The following is an 18535-nucleotide window of genomic DNA, read 5'->3' as shown; positions in this document are numbered from 1 at the left end:
TTAAATTATGCATTTCTAATATTATAATTAACTTTAGCAAGAATGTTGTAGTTTTGTGACCACACCTTTTATCAGTATTAGTGCTAACACAGCTTTAACATATATGAAGACAATATTTAGCTGTGACTACTAAGATTATTAATTGTGGTCAGTCATTTCCTCATGTATAGTTCAATGTATGTGTATTAAAGTTGTGAATTCCTGGTGCCTTTAGGTAAACCTCATAAACACAGCAATCCAAATTCCAACACCCATGAAAGTCATTCAAAAGGCTTTTTTGTTGTTAAATGTGTTGTTAATAAATAGCTAAACTACTACTTAACGTATGAACTGCTATACAGGTATGTTCATATATTTTTAAGATCAAAGTTCTTTCCAGCAAACGCCACAATATTATAATAATATAATATTGCCATAATATCTTTGTGAAAGAGCAAAAGGATTCATTCACAAGGTTAAGTTGTACTTATTAGGCATGCCATACCCATTATAATATGCAGTCATATGTATGTGCATGGTTATACAGTAAATCTGTTACACATTTCCACAATATTATTGTTCAGCATGTCCTCCAGTGCCTCTCTGATAGGTTTCCAGTTATACACTGCAGCAAAAATGAGACTGGCTTTGATATAGAATTTGTGGAAGCTGTTATATTGATGGGATCTTATCCTTTAATCATTTAAAAGGCTACATCAAAAGGAATAAGAAATTATCGACTGATGTGTTTATATTAATTAAGAAAAAATTTTAGTATTATTTTTAAATGATGACTGGAGTTTGCTAGATGCACTTCAGAGCACACCTTACTTCCGGCCACATATTGAACCATAAATAGCGATGTAGATGCGCAAATCATTTTCAAGAGCGATAGCGGGACCAAAGTGCAGATGGCATAACTGTAGTCAATGCTGGGACTTCACCGACACAGGTATTCTATATACCTTCAGTCTTTACACTGAGGACACACAAACATTAACCCGACTGGACCATCACAGTATCAAAATATGAGGTACATTGATTTTAGCATCATAGTCACACTTTTTGGTTTAATATTTGATTTTCAAACAGAGTAATTACCAGCAGAGATGTATACAGGCATAAGAATAATGATCTGGTCCTGTTCCTCTGTGCTGTTTCATCGTTAACTGAGTTTACTTTTGCTCCTCTAAATTCTAAATCATGAATGTGTTCCTGTTTTTTCTTCTCCAGGAAACAATGAAGATCCTGTTTACCTGTTTGCTGCTTGTGCTGCTCTTTGCCACTGGACTCTCAAAACCAGCCAATCTTCAAACCAAACCAATTGAGAAGCGGCAGAATGAAACCCCTTATGACAAGTTTAGACGACAGCATGTAGATGCTAGGATGAGTGTGAAAAAATGTGATGCAGAAATAAAAAGTAAACAGATCTACAATGTTGACAACACTTGTAAGGATGCTAACACGTTCATACTTAGTGATGACGAACCGGTCAAAGCCATTTGTAATGGTCAAGGAAGATATGATCCCAGGAGTGGCATGACAGAGAGTACAGCCAAGTTTCGTATTGTTATATGTGAACTAAAGAATGATGGAGCCAGGAAACCCAAATGTCAGTATAAAGGCAGGCTTCTCACTAACAGAATAGTTGTAGTCAAATGTGGAGGATTACCTGTGCACTATGATCATGACATAATGACCTTTGAACACAATAATGCAATTATAGGAAAAATCCCCATGCGCTCTACTTCTGTACCCACAAATATACATGTCTGAGATAGCGTTTCCAGCATGTCTTCATTTTTTTTTGCTTTTTGCTTTATTTACCAATTGGAACTGTAATTTTATGTTATGATTAGATGCCACTATGCACCCTTCTCATATACTCCATTAAAAAAACAAATGTAATTGAAAAAACAAACAAATAATCAAACCAATATGCTGCCTCTGAGAATTTATTTTATATAAAAAAATGTCCTTATGCTTTTATTTTGATTTGATGCTCATGATTAAGATCCAAGTTTTTAAAGTATTAAAAACTGAACTAAAACAAACCAAAACAAAAATATTACAGGTGACGTATATGAGACAGGCTTGCTTGTCAGCACATCCTGAATGCATTCATTGCTTACCCACTTACAGTGTATGACTTAATTGCTGTGACCCTGTTTACCACCTCTAAGTACTGGAGAGAACACAAGGTCACCAAGGGATGCAACACATTTGGTATCAGGTCTACCAGTTGGTTTAAAAACTAAAGCTGGCCAATGAAAAGAGCTATTTGTGGAAAATCATTCACATACAGCACGCATATTCTCAAGAACAGAACATCTGTACATGGGCTTTTCAATAAGTCACTAGGTGTTGCATGCAAGTTAAATTCGGGCTTATGGCCCATCATCCACATCTGTTAATAAATTAAAAGTTCAAACGTCCTCATGCTGCACAATGGAGAATCTGGATTTTTTTCCTTTCTCCTTTTTTCATTACAGTGAGTTTCTCACATGGAGCTGAGAGTGGTAGTATCCGGTCTGGCTGGAACTGGACAAAATGCCATTCAGGATTCATCTCCCCAGTTCTCCAACCCTGCTCGTCAACTCCATCGGTAATGATGGCCAAATGAAGCTTTCTGAAGCACTGAAGCTTGTACTGAAAAAGGTTCATTACTTAAAGCTTTTCAACACAGTCATGTTTGGTGACATCTGGTGGCTTCATTGTGATTGCCCACTATGATTGGCTTTATAATCATTTTAAGCTTGATCCTTGTGGCAGAGGAGTCAGGCCACGGGCAGGTTTGAGAAGATTTTGTGGCTTGATGTGATGAGTCTGTTCTGTTATCACTAAAAGTTGTAAAATGTTGTATTACTAAAATATCCTTTCTGAGCCAGTTTGTTATTCATTATGTGTTTACAGCACCCTCTGTGGTTGCTCCAAGTAATGCATTTTAGAAACGGCTTTATTTAGAAAAAACTTTATTGAACAGAAAGTCGGCTCAGTCAAGCAAAGCAAGTGAGCAAAAAGAAGGGAAACATATCAGCACACAGTTTATGGTGTCTTTTTGGTTAAAATACTGTTTATATCTTCTGTTTATGGTTGTATCACCGGTATGTACTTAAAGTATAAGTTTTTACGTTGTTTTTGTGCAATATGTTGCCCACTAATGCAGTATTTGGCTGTAAAGCTAGTCCCTTTGTTAAGCTAGTTACGATTTTGGAGGTCGTCTGGGATAGCATCAATAGTACAAGTTTACATAATTAGACATATGACATATGCTATGTAGTAGCAATGTGGTATATAAATGTATATTATGCTGCACATATGTATATCATGACTGTATTGTTTGTCTTGTTTTGCGTTTCACCCTTTTGAATGTCAGTTAACCTGTTGACAATGTCCATCAGTCTTCAGAGTGGTGATATAAGAAAGGTGTTAACGCCCCTGCATCAGACATGCACTCATAACGGCACAAGTCCTTTCTTTCATTAAATGTGTCAAAAACAAAAGACATGATTATTGATTTTAGGAAGTCTTCTTATAGCTCATTGCCTATTATCATTAAAGTTGCTCATATTGAGATTGTGGACAGTTACAAGTATTTGGGGTTGTTCTTGACCATAAACTGTGTTTTGAACCTCATGCTGATGCCAGTACTAAAACAGTTCAGGAAAGACTGTTCTTTTTAAGAAAAATTAGATCTTTTAATGTCTCAACTGAGCTGTTTTTCTTGTTTTACAGAAGTTTTATTGAATCTGTTATGTCTTTCTGTATCGAGCCTGGCTCGGGTCATAACATGACTTTGAAGAACAAGAATCAGTCTGGACTTTTGGTAAAAACTGCCAGCAAAATCTCAGGGTGTTGGCAAGATGGACTTTTGGCCATTTATAACAAACATGTGCTGAGGAGGGATCATTCTGTTGTTAATTGTTTTAAGCATCCACTTCACAGTGAGTTTGACTTCTAGAGTGCCAGTGAGGAAGACCAAAAGACTCCAGGTTTCCTTTATCCCTACTGCAACCCGTCTCCTTAATGGCAAATAACTGTCTTGTGGCTGTATTGTTTTTGTTTATTCTTATTGTTCCCTTGCTGCTAAACTAATTTCCGTTTGTGGGACAATAAAGTATTTGAATTAGACATGTGTGTATTTATATCCTCATTAACATAATGCTATCCCTAGCTGCTTACCCTAACCATCAAAAATGAATGCCTAACCCTTACCCTAACCTTAACACTAAAACCTGCCGGTCCCCGCAAGCATAGTAAACTTCCAATTTTTGGTCCCCACAAAGATGTTAATACCTGTCCACACACACACACACACAACGATATTGTTGCCGGGAGAACGTGTGTTGAAACACACAGTCTCATTAGTTTTCACTTTCAACAGGGAGCTGTCATAAGTTTTACAGCACTTTAGAGTCCACACACACTCACACACACACACACGTATACATTGCCCTTTGTTTAGACTCCAGGCACCTGTCATGAGCTTTCCAGCCGGTGTACGTTGTACTATTCTCATGTCTTTTGAGGAAAAACCCTGCTCAGCTCCCCTATCAACTGTCTACACAGTATTAAAACTTCTGTATATATCTATATATTTTATGTATATTTTTGACCTCAGGTATAATTACTTATATAACATAAGAACATGTTTTTTCCTCCAGGATGCCCCAAGTGCACTTTTGATGAGGGTTTTTAAACAGATATTATGGAACGCCAGGACTGCCATAATGAATTAATTAAATACACCATTAAATAATTAATTAAATGTGGCAATAATTAATTAAAATTGGAATTAATTAATTAAATAAATAGTTATGACACATGTAATTAATTAATTATTGACACATTTAATTAATTATTTATGTATTTCACATTTTAATTAATTATTGACACATTTAATTAATTAATTATTGACACATTTAATTAATTATTTATGTATTTCACATTTTAATTAATTATTGACACATTTAATTAATTAATTATTGACACATTTAATTAATTATTTATGTATTTCATATTTTAATTAATTATTGACACATTTAATTAATTATTTAATGATATATTTATTTATTTCATTTTGGCAGTCCTGGCGCCTGGCTCTCACCATGAAATAATTTTATCTGTCAACCTCACCCATCAAACTCAGGGGGCGGGGTTAACGCTGATCGAGTCAAAACCATTGCTTTGGCCTGGTGGCCATTGTTTTTAGCACACAACAACCGACATGTGGAAACTAACAGAACTGAACTTTGAAAAACCCTGTTTGTGTGTCACCAAATACCGTTTTAATATTTTTTTAGCTGAGAATGTAGTGGTTTAATCTTCATATGTCTGGTCGGTTTGTCAAGATACAGCCTCTTTGCAAAAGTGCTTCGATGATTTCGGAGATGTCTGCCCAGCCCAGTCTCACGGCAAAGCATGGGATAGACCCGCTCGCCTCGCAAGCAATCGAGCTGTTATTACCGCCGACAAAGTGCAGGCCCCGGTACACAGCTGCAATAACCCCCGCTGACACTGACTTCTTTTACTGAGGTTATATTTATTGGGTTTTATTTCCTGATGTTCTTATGTGTCCTACGTGTTTCAGTCGCCAATTCTGAATTATAACTAACATTAAAAACATGTTTAAGGAGGAGAGAGAGCAAATAAATTCGATTAACAGCTGATCTTTGGGTTTTTGTTCAGTAATCAGCGTGACCTGTGTATAAACGCATAAAAGAGATAACGTTGGTGTTTCCGTCATGTAGTAGCTGCTGGCTTTAACTGTACAAAGGTTGTTCGACACTATGAAACACAGACTTCATGATGTTCGGCTAATATTTTTATTGTGAATATTAATCATGAGGGTAAACGGCCCTGTACACCACGGAGCAAGATCAGCATATCCACGATATCTTCAGCTCTCTGAGTTAACACTGAGTTTCCCAGCTGACTATCTAACTGTCATCTACAAATATGTCACGGGTCATATCAATATGATTTTACAGAAAAGCATCCTTAATACTGCCAACTATTCCAGAGACGTGAAAATCTACAGCACAAATAACACAAAAATATAGCAGTCTAACGCAACACTGTAACAGAGATGAACCGTCAGTTTGTCGCAGATCAAAGTGGAATGAAAGTGATTGGTTGAACAGGTGTTCGTGATCTGTGTTTTCTACATTTTCATCAGCGTAAGAGGCTCAGCAGCAGATTAGAATAACAGTTATACATTTAATAAATTACCAAATGAATCCACGATCGAACCTGTTCCGACAGTTTGAGTTTGTATTCCCTCAGCTGCAGACTCGCTGCTGTTTAAATGTTTGAGAGGAAGATTATATAAAGCAAACGTCAAACATAGACTCAGTCTGCGTTCACATTTGATATGAGGCCAGCACGTATAGTGGCTGTGTCCTGTTTTAAGATCATACATGTAAAATTGTTGTCTGACCTCCGTCGATCCAGCCGCTCAGAGTCCGTGCACGGTTACCATGGTTACTGCATAAGCGGCTATAATGTTAATAGCTGGCACTGAGGAAACCTACCGGCAGCACGAGTGTTTATGTTTTTCATTGCAAAAGAACTGTCTGAATGGGTAACTGACGTTAACTTGGATAAATTATAGTTAAGGAGTATCACAGATAACGCCCATGTGAGCTGTGTGACTGTTCACCACTACACTGAAATCAGTAGTGTAGTGGTGAACAGTCACACACGATGTGTTTCATAGTTTGTAACAAACCTTTGACAGTTAAACATAATATGACCGAAAAAAAAAAAAAAAAAAAAAAAAAAAAAAAGAGAGAGAGAGAGAAAAATCACACAAATTATATGTTAACCTCATTTATTTTTAGTTAAGTAAACTCTAAAAATTCTAACAGATAGCTGGTGCTTAGAATACAGTTGAATAACTATTAAAAAACAGATGATATAATATTTCTGTCCAGGTTGCAGTCTTCATGATGAACATGCTGTTGCAAACTCTGCTCCTCTCGGTGGAAATGCGCCTTCTCTTTCCTCTTTGTATAAAACATTTTAAAAGTCAGTTTAATCTCAAAATTCACTGTTAAATCCAAAACACACCAGATAAAGAAAAGCGAATAGTTCAGTATAACACATGTGCCAGTGAACCATAAATGTCTGTAAAACTATGCAGAAACGTAACTTTAGCCTCAGCCAAACCGATTTGCTCAGTTGTAAATAAAACAGTGAAGTAAACGTGACCCGACAGACAAAACCTGAGTGAATTAAGTCCAGCGTTTAACCACTGAGAGCTAAAACTCAGGTGAGGTTTCAAAGCTGTGTGCTGTGATTGGACATCAGCCGCCGATGAAGCTGGTTCGCCTTTAAAGTGCTCTGTAAGGAAACAAGCTCCAGCAGCTCTGTGCTCGGGAAAAATACTATATTATCTTGTGCAGAAAAATGCGCTGACATTGCGTTATATCGAGCACCGGCTGCCCAGTTAAACTGTGACGATCACCAGGTAACGTAGGCGTGTTTCTTGAATTAGCAGCAGGTGTTAAACAGCTGACAGGTGAGGATGCATGCAGGTAAACTGAGGGTCTGTTGAGCTGATCACTGGTTTCGTGAGAAAAATGTCAGCTCGTTCTTTATGTTACAGAAGCACAGACACACAAGACCAGGTGGAAAGAGACGATCGTTCGGTGATAATGAGAATATGCGAATGCGACATGTGGAACACGGAGAGTGGAATATGTAAACAAACCGGTTAACGTAACCCCCTCGGTGCACTCTGCATGCTGACTGTTAGCAGAGCTACTGAAATCTCTGGAAACATCTGAGCACTTTTGCAAACATGTTCTATGTTGACAACCTGACCAGACATGTGAAGATTACGGCGCGACATTCGCGGCTAAAACACTGTTAAAAGTGTAGTTGGTGACAGAAAAACGGGGTATTTTAAAACTACACCACCACCATTGCTGCCTGTGATTTGAAATGCATTCTGGGATACCTGGCTGCCTCAAGTCTACAGAAGCAATCGATTATCTAGGATCGACCTGTTTTGACTTACTTTGCACGGCAACCAATCAAATGTTAGAGAAGCTGCATGGGCAGCGTTAACCCCGCCCCCTGAGTTTGATGGGTGAGGCTGACAGATAAAATTAATTCAAGATGAGAGCCAGGCGTCAGGACTGCCAAAATGAAATAAATAAATATATCATTAAATAATTAATTAAATGTGTCAATAATTAATTAAAATGTGAAATACGTAAATAATTAATTAAATGTGTCAATAATTAATTAAAATGTGAAATACATAAATAATTAATTAAATGTGTCAATAATTAATTAATTACATGTGTCATAACTATTTATTTATTTAATTAATTCCAATTTTAATTAATTATTGCCACATTTAATTAATTATTTAATGGTGTATTTAATTAATTCATTATGGCAGTCCTGGCGTTCCATAAGAGAGAGATATATATCTATATATATCTATATCTATATCTATCTATATATATATCTATATATCTATCTATATATATATCTATATATCTATCTATATATATCTATATATCTATCTATATATATATCTATATATCTATCTATATATATATCTATATATATATCTATATATCTATCTATATATATATCTATATATATATCTATATATCTATCTATATATCTATCTATATATATATATCTATCTATATATATATATATATCTATATATATATATATATATATATATATATATATATATATATATATATATATATATATATATATCAGCTGATATATAGATATATATATATATACATATATCAGCTTGTTAGTGTCGGTAATCGTGGTTGTAGGTATCATCCATAGTTAACATCATCTAGCAGACCTTCTGAGGGTACTTCACGTAATCTTGGTAACCGGCTACGGGGGATCCAGGTTTCAAGCTTGGCCATGATCCTATCTTTCAGGTCAGTTCCTCTCGCACTCAACGATCCTTCTCCTATCGCACTTGGGGCTATGTACCCAATCTCGGGTGGGGGTGATGATATCTCCCCCCTGACTCCTCCGTAGCATTTATGTTGTATCTCGTCAATCTCTAGCTGTGAGAGCAGTCCCTTCTTTCGAATGTTGGAACACTGAGCTACTAGTTGTTTCGCCGTCATTGTGGATGTTGGTTATCGAAGAATCCATAGGTCCCTCATCCTATTCATGTAACCCCTTCCGCCAGGGTTACTTGCAACACCTGACGCGGACCTTGTTGATCCGGGCGACGTCCGAGCCGGCATGCCTTCATATTTATGTGTCTCGCTCATGTCTGCGGTAGGCTCGCTTAGCATAGGGGGTCTAGCCTTAGGACCCTTACTGGATACAGACGCCCCAGGCGGGAATCAAACTTGCGATCCTCTGCTCCAAAGGCGTGTAGTCTAACCACTACGCTATCCAGCTGCTTTGTAATTTGCAATTGTACAAGATCAACAGGACCCTAAAAGCCTTCATCAGGAACTCAATGGGGATGTGGCATACAACACTAGAGGCCAACTCCAAGCCCATAGCACAAGTCACCATCAAGTGCGGGATCTACCAAGGAGATGCTCTGTCCCCACTGCTGTTCTGCATAGGCCTGAACCCCCTCAGTGAGATCATTAACAAGACTGGCTACGGATACCGACTACGAAACGGAGCGGTTGTCAGCCACCTCCTGTACATGGATGACATCAGAATGTCGTTCGGACTGGAGAAGTGTAGTCGGATGGTAACAAAGAGAGGGAAGGTAGTCAGAACTGAGGGGATTGAACTACCAGAAGGCAACATTGCAGACATAGAGGACAGTTACAAGTACCTGGGGATCCCGCAGGCAAATGGGAACCATGAAGAGGCCGCTAGGAAAGCTGCAACCACCAAGTACCTGCAGAGGGTCAGGCAAGTCCTGAGGAGTCAGCTGAACAGTAAGAACAAGATCCGGGCCATCAACATCTACGCCCTGCCCGTGATCAGGTACCCTGCTGGGGTAATAGGCTGGCCAAAGGAGGAGATAGAAGCCACTGACATAAAGACAAGAAAGCTCCTGACCATGCATGGAGGGTTTCACCCCAAGTCCAGCACCCTGAGGCTGTACGCTAAGTGGAAGGAAGGAGGCCGGGGACTGGTGAGTGTCAGCACCACAGTCCAGGATAAGACAAGAAACATCCACGAATACATCACGAAGATGGTCCCAACTGACAGCGTGCTCAGTGAATACCTCAGGCAGCAGAAACCCAAGAAAGAGGAGGAAGGCGAGGAACCATCATGGAAGGACAGGCCCCTGCACGGTATGTACCACCGGCAGATAGAGGAGGTGGCTGATATCCAGAAATCCTACCAGTGGCTGGACAAAGCTGGACTGAAAGACAGCACAGAGGCACTAATCATGGCAGCACAAGAACAAGCTCTGAGTACAAGATCCATAGAGGCTGGGGTCTATCACACCAGGCAAGACCCCAGGTGCAGGCTGTGTAAAGATGCCCCTGAGACAATCCAGCACATAACAGCAGGGTGCAAGATGCTAGCAGGCAAGGCATACATGGAACGCCATAACCAAGTGGCCAGCATAGTGTACAGGAACATCTGTGCCGAGTCAAAATGGGAGATGCCCCCAAGGGTGATGGAGAATGACCGAGCTAAGATCCTGTGGGACTTCCAGATACAGACGGACAAAATGGTGGTGGCTAACCAACCGGACATAGTGGTGGTAGACAAACATGAGAAGACGGCCGTAGTGATCGATGTAGCGGTTCCGAATGACAGCAACATCAGGAAGAAGGAACACGAGAAGCTGGAGAAATACCAAGGGCTCAGAGAAGAGCTCGAGAGGATGTGGAGGGTGAAGGTAACGGTGGTCCCCGTGGTAATCGGAGCACTAGGTGCGGTGACTCCCAAGCTAGGCGAGTGGCTCCAGCAGATCCCGGGAACAACATTGGAGATCTCTGTCCAGAAGAGCGCAGTCCTGGGAACAGCTAAGATACTGCGCAGGACCCTCAAGCTCCCAGGCCTCTGGTAGAGGACCCGAGCTTGAAGGATAAAACCGCCCATAGGGGCGTGCTGGGTGTTATATATGTGTGTGTGTATATTGTTATGATTGGGCTGCAAACATGAGGGGGCACTTTAAAGGACTTCAGTCAGGAAAACAAACAAAAAAAAATAATCCAAAGGCCTTATAGTTCACTGTCAGGCACATTGCACTCTCTACCAAAACCAGATTAAGGCAATATCAAACATGTGTTTTGTCAGCTTTTTCAACCTAACTGAAAAGCTTTACACTTTTGTGGCCAACGACACTCTGCATTTATTAAAATGCAGGAGAAGTTGTTACCTGAGCAGCGCCCACTGGAGCTGCAGAAGCTGTCAGAGACAAAGTGGGCCTACAGAGAAGCTGCCCCCAAGACAATGTGGAAGATCCTCCCAGCCGTAATGCATCGTGAAGCTTGGAAGCATAATTATCAATTTAATAAATTGATAATTATGCTTCCATGAACATGAAAGTTGACTGCAGAAGAATTTGTATAAATCACATGGAATATAGTAGAATAAACTTTTAATCTAGTAATCTTTCTTTCTTTCTTGGTTTACAGATGTTAATTTTTTTCTGGAAGAAAACAACCCACCTGAAATTCAATTGTGTCTTTAGATCAGTTTTATTTCTATTTAGAGATATGAGCACATCAAAGTTACAACCCAACTGTGCTACCAACACAGAGTTGTTAAGACTGTTGTGAATGCTCTCTCTTCATATTAGAGAAGATTTAAAGTTTTATCTGGCTGAGTTAAAGATTGAGTTTCATTGTTAAGTCAGTGTCAAGATTTCACTCCTAATGTGAATGTGTGAAAACTCAAAATCAAACAGCTAATTAGTGTCTGAGAGGTGCCATCAGTGTAAGATTTAATTGTTTATTTTTATGTTTGAGCCATATTACATAAGAACACAAAAGAGGGAGCAGGTTACTGCAGACACAGGTTACTGCCTGCAGTAAATTTCATTTTGTGTCTGATCTTTTCCTGATTCTTGATTAAAAATTAAGTTTAAATATTATATTCACTAGCTGGGACCACATCCTCAGTTACCATGTACGATGATGGTTTAGGGAGCATATATTGACTGAAGAGTGAAAGGGGCATGGATGAGGTGTGGTCCCGCTCCTGAAATTCAGACAAAAACTCCACTTGTTGGATCATTCCTCTGATTGCTCATTCAGTTTGGGTGTGTTCAGAGGCTCCAGCTGCAGCCACAGGCCTCCCTCTGCACGCAGGACGATTTGGGGAAGACGGCGAACTCCAGCTGAGCTGCTCCCGAGTTCAGGGTTCAGCCCTGGAGTCATTCGAAACCTGAGAAGGGTCAACGCCACAACAACTTGAAGCTCTGTCATGGCGAATTTCTGACCAATGCAGTTCCTGTGAAGACATACTTGTTATATTTTAACCAATCCATTTCCTAGTTGTACTATTTGGATTAAGGCTGACACTGAACCTGGGGCCTGAAGAGAAGGGGATGAAGGCATGAGAAGCTTGGCTCATTTTGTTGCTTGGGTCAAATCGCTGAGGATCAAACTCCTGGTTAGAGAGCAAATGGGAAAGGTTAAACACACAATAGATTTTTAGCAGAAATGTAGATTATGTTACCAAGTGCTTACATGTGGATTTGTCCAAACAATAGGGTTGTGGTGTGTTCCATAAATGCTGACCACGCAGACTGTACCTGTTTCACAAGAAAAAGTGGAAGTTTTCCTTTTACAGCATCAATCTTTATCGGTCACCAACTGTTGGTGTCATCCTTTAACACACGGTCTCACAAATGAAGCATTTAATAAAGTTGAGTATGAGTCATGACAAGACACAGCTCTTTAACCTCTAAAATTTATTTAGAAACCTTGAAAGAGCTTTGACTCTCACCTGCTGGGACTGTTCGATTTCCTGGCAGCACCATGTCCTGGGTGTAACTCCGTGATACAGCCTGCACAGGAGTGTGGAGTCTGAGGCTCTCTTTGATGCACATGGTGGTGAAGGGAAGCTTGGACAGATCCTCCCTTAAAATTAAGTCATGTCAGTGGACTGAGATAATATTCATATGTAAACATTTGAAAATGCAAATAATTTTGTTGGCATTTGTATTTTCTGACCACTGGATTTCATGTCCATCTCGTCCCTCCATCAGGTCCATCACTTCCTGTCTGCATTTTTCCTGATAGTGTTCATGGCGTGCTAAATTATACAGCGTCCAGCAGATGGCACTGGCTGTTGTGTCATGACCTGCAGAAGAAGAAGGAAGATTTGCAAACTGTTAAAACATTTCAAGGACAACAAACTATGAGCTGCAACTCTAAAGACACATACTCATCCTAGTGTACTGCAGCAGTTTACATTATAGTTTGTCATTTTTACATCTTGCCCCAAAGGTTGGTGTCAGAGTAGCGTCTCACCTGCAAACATGAAGGTGTTGGCTTCAGCTTGTATCTCCTCATCTGTTAGGCCTTGTCCATCTTCGCCCTTCAACACAGACATCAGTAACACTGATAAAGTCCTAAAAATGCAATACATTTTTAGATGTTCTCCTTCACTTCACTTTTTGAATCTACCTTTAATTATTTATTTACTATGAGACCAACTTCAATTTAGCCCCAACACCCTTTCACTAAAGGTTGCACGTATGTTGGACATTAACTGTTCCATTGCCTGTGGACTTTATTGTGAGTGGGATATAAAGCTGTGTAATCCCAAATCTGCAATAATGCAGGCTTATTTAGTGCACTCTGAGAGTGGAGGTTCATTGTCTCATATAAACAAAACTAAACACATATCAGTTCCCTGTGATCATTTCAGAACTGTCTCAGTAATAGATGTAATTAAATAACTCTGGAAGCGGATCATCACCCCTTGTTTTAAAATAGTTTCTTCACTGTACACTCCTCTGACAGCAGCTAAAAGATGATAGATGCTGATTGGAAGTTTGTGTTCCTGTGGGTGTCGGAAACTGACTGCCTGACTCATGGTTTTACAGACACTTCAGCAGATGCTAATATTGGGATTAGAAATAGGACGATATGCTCCTCAGAGTTCTCCTGTTCTACCCTTGTCAGCAGCAGAATGTCCACAAAATCTTTCCTCCTCTGTGATGTCGGGGCAACTTCACATTGTGTCACTATCTCCCTCTGTGCTTTCAGAATGGCACGTCTCTTCTGAACCACATCCCTGCTGAATCTGCAAACCAGAATACAGAAGACTAAAATTAATGATACCTGCAGCTTCCTGCATAACTTGTAGAAGTTGGCTACACAAATATCAGAAAGTCAGAACATTACCTGTGTACAATATTTAAGGTTTGTTTGAACAGTTTCCCCTGCTGAGTCTTCCAGTAAATCCAGTCCCAATGATGTAAAATGTTGTGTTGCCGCTGTGCTACCAGGTCACAGAGCTGCACTATGGCTGACACATACTCACTGGGAGACCTGGAGGGACAATTTCCTTAGGAACACCATGACAAAAAAAAAAAAAAAAAGAAGGAAGATATCAGTTGAAATAAGTGGCTGTTCTCACTCCTGACAGTTGCTGTCGTAGCTGAAGGCACATTTTAGTAAACTGTCCAGAGTCATCAGACTGACGTGGTCAAATATCTCCAGATTAGTTTTGCCTTCTGCCACAAGTCGGCACCACTTGTCCTGACAACAGAAACAAGAAGGGAGGGGCGGGACAAAGATGTGAGAATCTGCATGGAAACAAAATCATATTTGGGGCGTCATTCATGCTGTCCTCAACTTAAAGCAGCTGAACTCTGGCTGAGGCTCAGATGGAGATGTGGAAAGAGAAAGCAGTGGAGAAGGCAGATTAGAGGAGGAGGAGGAGAAGAAAGGGATGATAAAAATATAATTCTACAAATCTTACAGACACATAGTTTAAAGGAGCTGTTTTTATAATTGAAAACTAATTCATAATTGACATTTAGCAGTAGTTTGTAAGCTATATTTGGGTATTTAGAATGTTTATCAGATTCTTCCTTTATTTCAGCATTCTCAGGAATCTGGAATTTTCTCCTTCGCATTGTCATGAAATGCTTGCTCATAGGGAGTTGGTTGATTGTTGGAGTTTTCTTCAATTCCGTATGTCACAGCTGGGTGCGAGTCAGTTGTTTTCTCTCTTCCTTCTAGCATCTTAAAGTCAAGCCATGCTGGTACTATCCTACTCCTTTGGGGTGGAGTTCCATGGTTTCCCACGCTTTAGCCACCACACCTGTTGACCATCTGTCTCGTCTAAAGGTTATGCGCTATAGTCTGTCAGTTTGCTGGTCAATACTCACATTCTACCTGGATCATCCTGCATTAACCACCTGCTTCCTCACTCTGCCATGGCTGCCACCTTGTGGACACAACCAGCGTGCAAACGCTTCCTCCGGAAACTCTCCCTCATACTCCAAGTGAGCAGTACATTCACTATTGGCAAAACTACGCAATCTGAAAACTCGAACACTAGACAGAAATAAACTCATCCTACAAACCTGGAAGAAACTCCTGTGGTCTTTTCCCAGACTCACCTCTACTTTTTCTCCTGGTGTGAAAAACTCTATAAAATCTTTATCAGCTTCTTTGTTGGCCTGTATTTGGATATTGTACTTTTGCTTAAACGTCTCTCACAGCCTTGACACTGCAAGATGTTTATGTTACAACAGGGTTTTATAGGTTTTCTTATTGACAAAGACCTGTCCACATTTCCTTTCACAATACAACTAAAGTAATTACGTAAAGGATAAACAAGTTTCTGTTTTTACACAATCTGCTAGTTTAAAAAAACAAAACATGGTTTCATTTCCTCATGGTTGTACCACTTTTACCAATAAGCAGCAAATCAAACTGGATCAAATGCTTGTCTAAATGGTCACTTAACCCTGGAGAACCCATGGGGTCAAATTTGACCCCATGGTTTCCCTAGAAAACCAATGGGGTCGGCTCTGACCCCATGGGTTCTCCAGGGTTAAAACAAAAATCTTCATGGAATCAGTTCTGTGCATGGCTGGGTGCATCTTACATGCATGATTTTAGACGAGGAGTTAAATTTGGTAATGTAGCTCTTCAAAATATCAAAATGAAAAGCTGGAGTCAGCAGTCGTCTTTTGCGAGACCACACCTCGCCATTACTGATCAACACACTGTGTCCTGCGACAAAAGAGAAACAGAGTAAGTCATGCTAAAAGGAACATCCTGTAAACTATGTAATCACAGATGAGAAAAACGGAAATATTTGACTCACCCAGCCAAGGCTGTAGGTGGTTATAAATGAGCCCATTTTTCACCGTCATGCTGGCTGAAGGAAGTAGAAGATGGATGATGTAAGAGAAGAACAAAAACTCTGGAAATGTGGTCTGTTGGTGTTTTGCCCTACCAGGTGCCATTAACAGAGGTTTGATGTAGTCAGGGTGGAAGAGTCTGACCAGGTGATAAAAAGGACCAAGGACCCAGTAGCAGGAGTGTTTGTATGTCTTCACCATGTCATCCATCAGCTGGAAACCTTCTTCTCTGCCCCGTAGCTATCATGTTTTACCACAAAACAAGAACTTAAGATCAGTAATCAAAGATGAAATTTGTTGTGTCGCAACAGAAAGTACATGAACCCTAGAGCTTTTATGATGTAGAGATGATAAATATGTAAATATAAAACTAGACTATGTCTGTGTATCATACCTGCCCCAGATGGCCCAACAGCCATGAGTTTGCCGGTGGTTTGCTGAAGCATGACAGCCTGTGAGAGTACCAGATATTCCTCACAGTCAAAACTGCAACCACAGCAACCAGTCCAGTACTGAATAAGTACATTAGTGAACAGAGACACGTCCAGCTGAGGACCGGAGAGAGGACACTGTGCAGGAGAGCCATCGCTGAGAGAGAAATGAATATTCAGAAGTCCTGTGATCCTGCTATGTGGTTGAGGAAACTGCTCCAACCCTCAATTCTGATTTGACAGGGGGAAAAACAAATTACCGTCATTTTTCAAAAAGAGGCAGTCTCCCTGTCAAATTAGTCAGGCCTGATACTGCTAAGGGGCCAGACTGGCATGTTGGTCATATCAACATGCCAGTCTGATTATAGTGATACAGTGTGTTAGTAATGTACTTATAATAAACATAGTAATGTATCAGTTAAACTAGATAATTTTATATAGAATAATGTTAAAGTAAAAGGTAGCTGCACAGTTACAGTTTTGAATGTGACTGTTGTTACAACCATACACAAGAAGATTCTTTAAACATAGTTAATTTGGACTCATAGCTACAAGCAAGTTAACAGCACTGTGCATTATACAATTCACGACTTACTGGGGCTGAATTCAAAGGTCGACACTGGTTGTCAATGAGTATCTAAAGACTGGATCTCTGGGATTAAGTGACTACTGCGAGGAACATGAACATGGATAGCTCACAGTCCAAAAACAGAAAAGTGATTCAAATTAAGTATAGTAACGTGGCATTATTGTTAACATGTGAAAACAAAATGAAGAAAAACAAAAACAAAAACAAAAAAAGCTTCTTTTTTTTTTTTTTTTTTGAAAGAGTAGGAAGAAGCATTTTAGGATTTTTGATTTCAAGAATAGTGGATTTCTATGTGTGTATCCAGTATTGTGGATTGTGTCCCTCTTTTAGCTCTATAGTATCATTTTCTTGAAAAGTTTCACATGTTCTTTGTTCCCTAGTTATGTACACTTTCCTTAATTCCCTTTTGCGCATTTACAACCTTTAATGTTAATCTCCTCTCGTGTGCTCCCTGTTGTCCAAAGAAGTTTTGATTTTGCTGTTTATTTTTTCAAAAAGATGCTTTTGCATTTTATGCAAATGCAAAAAGCTGTTAGACAATAAAATTAACACTTAACCTCTTTCAAAACAAACACTACTTTACAGTTACACTGTAGTTATTCTATAACCATGTTTCAGTTAAAAGCAAGAAATCTAACCAGTGTGTAGAAAGATCATGAACTCAAAGATCCTTACTGGCAAGTGACCAAACACTAAAAACTACTGACTTTCAGATATTCAAGGAGTTTAAAGCAATGCGAGGTTTATACCTAATCTGACATAAGTTAGACTTACTGGCCACTCACACAGACCTTTCCGAGTTGTTTGTAGGCTTAGGTTCCCAATTACAGCTGATATGGTTGGTCAGTTATGTGGGCATTGCGTTGTATGTTTCATGTAGTTGTGTAAGCTGGCAAATCTGGCATGATTACATCTGATGTTGCCCATTCAGTTTTATAATGGATTTACTGTAATCATTCATCACCTTCAGAGCATTTCATTCAGATAGTTCATCAGTTGCTGTTCCAGATGACCTACTTGTACCTGACCCACTGCAGGTTAACCAACCATCTGTATAGGATCTCATTCATAGTCATAGTAATCCAAGGAGCTGGGAAAGAAAAGGGACTGGACTTCTTCCATTTTCTTGAAGATGTTTCGCCTCTCATCGGAGAAGCTTCTTCAGTTGTAAGACCAAATGGTGGAGTGTCCCAGATATTTAAGCCTTAATGGGAGTTGTCCCTTAAGAGGGCAGTTAACCCACTATTACCCACCCCTGATATTACCACC

At 39.6% G+C, this 18535-nt stretch overlaps 1 pseudogene; it reads right to left on the bottom strand.

Annotated features, from left to right (window-relative positions):
• Window positions 1-12181: 12181 nt before the first annotated feature.
• On the bottom strand, window positions 12182-16832 carry LOC134620755 (cytochrome P450 4F3-like; annotated as a pseudogene).
• Window positions 16833-18535: the final 1703 nt, after the last annotated feature.

This window comes from Pelmatolapia mariae, linkage group LG23, assembly GCF_036321145.2.
Source record: "Pelmatolapia mariae isolate MD_Pm_ZW linkage group LG23, Pm_UMD_F_2, whole genome shotgun sequence".
Lineage (NCBI taxonomy): Eukaryota > Metazoa > Chordata > Actinopteri > Cichliformes > Cichlidae > Pelmatolapia > Pelmatolapia mariae.
Note: the sequence above shows the minus strand (reverse complement) of the source record. Positions and strands in the feature narration are given on the sequence as shown.